Source organism: Balaenoptera musculus, chromosome 2 (assembly GCF_009873245.2).
Source record: "Balaenoptera musculus isolate JJ_BM4_2016_0621 chromosome 2, mBalMus1.pri.v3, whole genome shotgun sequence".
Taxonomy (NCBI): domain Eukaryota; kingdom Metazoa; phylum Chordata; class Mammalia; order Artiodactyla; family Balaenopteridae; genus Balaenoptera; species Balaenoptera musculus.
This window is the reverse complement of record NC_045786.1, coordinates 79,549,112-79,555,111: the sequence shown is the minus strand read 5'-3', so window position 1 is coordinate 79,555,111 and position 6,000 is coordinate 79,549,112.

Here is a 6,000-nt window from a genome sequence, read left to right as displayed (position 1 = left end):
CTCTGGGTTTTGTAGGGGCAAATCTAGTGAACTAAATGAGGTGAGTTGAATATGGATATGATGGAGACAGTCATCACTTAAATCTTTAAGGGTAATACTAAACTTTGCATTCCCCAAGATGTGATAATGTTTTTTATTTATTCGCCTTCCCCACTATGATAGCTCTAATCCCACAAGCCCAGGAATCAATGCGGAGGTTCTGCCAGCTACCATATGTGTTCATTCCAGTTATGCATTAAGACTGAAGGAATTATCACTGGGTGAGTCCAGGGATCCAGTGGACACACTGAGATTCATAGCTGAGCTAAGTACATTTAGTACCTGCTCTCATATACTCCTACTCTGAAAGAGGGTTTAGTTTGCTTAGTATCGATACCAACTCAGACTGTGTCTCACAGTCCTCAAAATGTCTGGATGTTCTCTTTTCCCCAGTGTATGGTTATACAAGTAAGGCCCTTTGTTGAAGGTCTATGGGAATCATTACCATATTCATTTGTCATAGTAGTGGGGTCCACACCTTATGGAGACCTGGCCTCTCCTTCAGTCACTGGGTTCTGGATTTGAGTATTGGCTCTGGTCCAGAAACTAGGCAAGAGATTTATCTTCTTACTGGGGAAGCTGTCCTCAATTCTCTGATCAGATATCCATAATTTCTTTCTTATGTAAATTAAACAGTATCTGTGGAGAGGTGTGCATCTATCTTGCCTCTAGGAACTGCATTCTCTTAATCATCTCAATAGCTCTCTCTGAGTTGCCTCATGGCTGCCACCCCACCATTGCAGCTTATTATGATAGTTTCACCCACTTTGTTTTTGATAGTTCAATGCTACTACCTCACCTCAATTGTTTGGGGATCCTATTATTGCTATTGTTATTTGAGCCTAGTTCTGTAACGTCTCTGGCCTATAGAAGATAGTCATCACTGAGATACTCAATGATGCCATTGGGAAACTCACCACTGCATTACTTATCTCATTGATAAATGATGTGTTTGCCCGTGGAAAAGTTTTTGGCTGGTCAGTTCCTTGGCTTTATATAGTATATCTACTCTAGTACACCCACTTCTTTGAGACTTACAAACCCTTTTTCTACTGTGTGCTATACTATTTCTACTTGGTATAGACCATAACATTTTCCAAGCCTCCAAGAATCACGGTAAAGTTGTGTTAATACTGTCTCCCATGATCTTTGCCAGGTGTTAAATTCAATATCATAGAAGATTGCTTCAATAGCAGTAAATTCTTCCCTATCTAGCTTTATATACTTCCGCATGGATCTAGTACTCACAGAATCCAGTTCATAAGTACTCTGTCAGTTCCTATATGTTCCTATTGGTGTGTATATGTTGGTGAGGTCCTTCAATTTCTTCAACATAATGTCTTTTTGCTCCCTTAACAGAGTCCAGTTTTATTCAGCTGGATTATGTTATGACTTTTCCCTAGTTGTCGGTCTGGAGGTCCATGGGAGTGTTTTTGGTAGATCTTGATGGAGGGTGCACAGATTTTCTTGCAAGTTTTTAAGCAAGGGTGGAACACTAGCTACTAACAGGGGGAAGAGGCCACTTTTGCAGTCTCAGAGGATCCAGGGGAATCTGAGGATTAAAAAGTTTCAAGTGAATCAACCCAGATGTCCCCAGCAAATGACTCATAGTCCCATTTTTTCCCAATTAAGGCCCGAACCTTGGCACAGCCAACTTGCCTAAATTGAGAATTAAACCTTCTCTGGCTCTCTGCCACTCTTATGATTAATTCCGGGGTCTGATGCTCAGCTTTTTTCTGCATCTGCGGCAAGAGGTGAGAATTTCTTTATCTGGTGACATGGATATCTGCTGTCTTTACATTTAGCCTTAAATTGTTGACTTATCACTCTAAGCCTTTCAATGTCTTTCTCTACTGCATTAAGAGGCCCCAGCAACAGCTATTCTATTGCACAGTGCTAATCACTTCCTCTCCTCAACCTCTAAAATGCTTTAAGATGTTGTACATACAAGTTCATCTCCTTCCACTGGTATCACACCCTAGTCTACCACTAGTGAATATTTTAACAACTGGCCTGCTGCACAGTACACCATTGGCTATCAGTTCTCTACCTGGCATCAGTGACTGGGCCCTCATTTCCAGTCCAACAGAGAGGATTCAGGTAAAATATCTCATTTTAGAGCTACTTCCTCAGTACTCCCTTCATACCAACTTTTTAAAGTCAGGTTTCCTGGGAAACAGACTATGAAACAGAGATATGTGTGCAGAGCTTCTTTTGGGAGAAGCTGAGCCACAATGCATTTGCATCAGAGACCTCAGCCAACCCTACAGGAACTGCTGATCCTAGGATGGCCTCTGCGTTAAAGCAAGAGGGCTAGGCATTTGGGTGCCCATGTCAATTAGTCATTGCATGTGGGCTGACCCAGAGGAAGGGCAATAACCCCTTGGCCTCTGCTATTCTCGGAGAGTGACTCAGCTACGTGCCTTTGGCATTTGGGTGAATGAGTGACTTTGTCCTGGAGGGGTGTTTGTGTGGCATACCACAGCTATACCATACCTTTCCTTTAATCCTGAGGGTAGACTTGGATGGGAGGTTGGAATGCAAATATTATAGTCGAGATTACTTTGATTTTAATATCAAGGACATGCAGAAAGTGTATGTGCTCTGGGAAACCCCTTCTGTGTTCTTCTTTTTTCTATGACACAGCAGTTGACTCAGAAGGCTTTCTCACTAATAATTTTTTAAAAATTATTTTTAGATTATATTTTTAAATGTATTAAAAATTAGCAGATTGTGGTTCCTTGTTGTCAGAGATCAACTCTCTAATTTCCTACATCATTGCTCTGAGTCTTTGCTTTCTAGCTGTCATCAAGTCCTAAGGAAAGGGTCTGGGCTGAGTCAGGGGGCCAGGTAAACACAGGTACAACCAGAGACTGAATCTTAGTGTAATTTTATGAGAGGGAGGAAGGGCTTCCCTTCATTTGTGAACAGGGGTTTTTGAAAACTTGAATTTCTATAGACATTGTATATTGTATGTCTGTGGTTATTTGAGATATAAAAATTTTTGTATTGCCTTCTTAATTTCTTCCTATTTTCTTATTTCAATTATACCAGCACCTAGACTTGTCATAGATCAAGCTAACAACTGCTTCTCTGGTGATTACTTATTCCCAGATGCTGTTTGAAGTAAGAGCTGGCCAATGCTAAGCATGTTTTAGTTTTAAACTGAAGAGACTTTCCATGTATAATTTAGTATTCCATAATAAAAAATATAAGAAATTTTTAAAGAAGTGAACTTGTTATGTTGAATGCTTTATTGGGGGCATGTATTGCTTATCATTATATAGAATATGCTCTATTTTTGCTGGAAAAGTTAAAAGATGTCTTGCTATTAGGCAGTTTGAAATAATTTATTTATAGATTTACTTTAAATATACCCTGTGATATAGGAAAAGGATGAAATTGCCCCTCTATTTAATGAAACACTAATTTTAATTTTGCTTATAATTGCCACACCCATTCTGCTTGCATGCTCTAAAGCATAAGAAATTGACTTTCACCCAAAAGTTAGAATCAAATGAAGTTCCATTGAATGAGGAGAATTGCACTGAATCTAATACTCTCAAAGGGGAAGGGAGGGAGGATGCTAATTATGTAAGCATCTAAGTTTTGCTCTGTTGGCAGGCTGTACGACATTCACTAGAATTTAAAATTCTCACTTTTACTACAGAATAAGGACACATCTAGAGTTATGTACAATCAGAGAAGTGAGAAGAACAGCTAGGAAGTCACATCAGTAGTTAAGTGTAAAAGTCTGTGGTGAGGATTAAGTGAATATATGTTCTTTAATATATTCTTTTTTTTTTTTAAACATCTTTATTGGAGTATAATTGCTTTAAAATGGTGTGTTAGTTTCTGCTGTATAACAAAGTGAATCAGCTATACATATACATATATCCCCATATCTCCTCCCTCTTGCATCTCCCTCCCACCCTCCCTATCCCACCCCTCTAGGTGGTCACAAAGCACCGAGCTGATCTCCCTGTGCTATGCGGCTGCTTCCCACTAGCTATCTATTTTACATTTGGTAGTGTATATAAGTCCATGCCACTCTCTCACTTTGTCACAGCTTACCCTTCTTTAATATATTCTTTAGAGTACAGTGAGGGGAAATTTTAGTACCTCCATAAAAATGTTTAATTTTTTGTGGATTTTTATTTTCTAAAAAAAGGTAAAGACCTCAAATGAACATGGATGAGGGCCTGAACCCAGGCAGTAGCTCCTGGAATCGAAAGGAGGTGTGGAGAATGAGAGAAATAGTCAAGTTTAGGACCAGAAGATTTAGAACCAGTTACAAGTTTGGGGCAAATAAATAGAGGAAGCAAAGGTAAACCTGGAGTTCTAGTCTGTATACCTAAGAGAATGTTGGTTTTGCTAATTAGTACTGTACAAGAAATTTAGAGAACTTTGTAGTTTATGGATGAAGATGAATTTGAATATGTTGACTATTGAATTCAAATATTGAATTTGAGATGTTAATAGTCATTCAGACCAAACTGATCAACCAACAAACAGGAATTAATGCAAAGAAGAGAAGCTAGATGCAGACATACTAATTTGGTACTTAGAAGAGAGGGGAATAAAAGAAGTCTGAAAAGAGGAAGAGAGACCAGTGAAGGACCTTGTTAGGGCCTCTTTGTAAAGAAGAACACACACTTATTTATGCTAGTGTCTCACCATCCCTTACACAAAACCCATAATGGCCCCAGACACAGGCCTAAAGAGCAATCAGAAACACAGGATCTGCTCCTTCTGTGGCCCTGTGGTCTCTTATTTCTGCTTTTGATGACCTGTCTGCATGCTTTTTTTTGTTGTTGTTCTGAAAATATGTTTTCATTGCTCAGTTTTTCCAAAGATCAAAGGTTGATTTGTCAGGTCACAACGTTATATTACTTTCTTGTTGAAATGCCTGAAAAGATCTGACAAAATCTCCATGTTCCAACTCCCAGTTCCCAAGATAGAAAAGCTAATTGGCCCAGTTTCCATCATGTAACCACTCTGGTCAAAATAACTGTATCCAGAGAGAGGCTGTGTTGTCGTGGAGGTATATACAATGATGTAAAGAAAGGCTGAGTGGTTACTGGTTTCAGATGCAGCAGAGAGGTTAGGGAAGGTTAAGGTTTTGTACCAATATGCCCAATTAAAGAGAAATTTTAATAGAGTTCTGGGGCCGGAACTGGACAGCAAGAGGTTGAAGATGACTGACTCATGAGGAAGTAAACAGCAGGACTCCTCTGAGGTAGATGAAAGGTACAGTAGCCTGAGGAGGTAACAACCTTGAAGGAAAGCTGAAGCCTGTCTTATGTTTTCTATTTATAATAGGGTAGAATATAAACATGCTTATTGCTTAGGTTGGATAGACCCAGTAGAGAGAAAGAGATTTAAGATACAAGCAAGGGAAGAGAGAGTTGCTGGAGCATGATTCTAGAGGTGGTGAGAGATGATTCAATCAAGATCACAGGAGGAGATATGACCTTTGGAAAGAAGACATCCTTGTATCATAGGATGTTCAGTGAACATTCAGCGCTGAAATAAATCTCTCTCTGAATACTTATCGTGGTTGTTCCAACTGGGTGACGTTAAACCTCTGGATAACTTCGATCTGTTCTTAGTCATGGAGGCATTTCTGTGTCAGCTAGATTTCCAAGCAGGTATGAGAACTGAGGTCTGGCCTTTGTGATGAGACTGGATGTCAAAAGAACCTTTTATTCCCTAAACAGGATGTGTTTTTGTTTAGACTTTTATGTCTTTAAGTGCACAGCCCAACTGATTTTTCAGTACTGCATGGTCTAACTGGGGCAACCAAAAAAAGTCCTAATTTTCATACCAAATTCAATTAAATCAGTTTCCACCTTTCCAGGAAATTGATTCTCAAGTGCTACTTCCATTATCAAAGCACATGCTATATTTTTATTTATATTTATTTATTTATATAATTTTTTACTGGAATGAGATTTATAA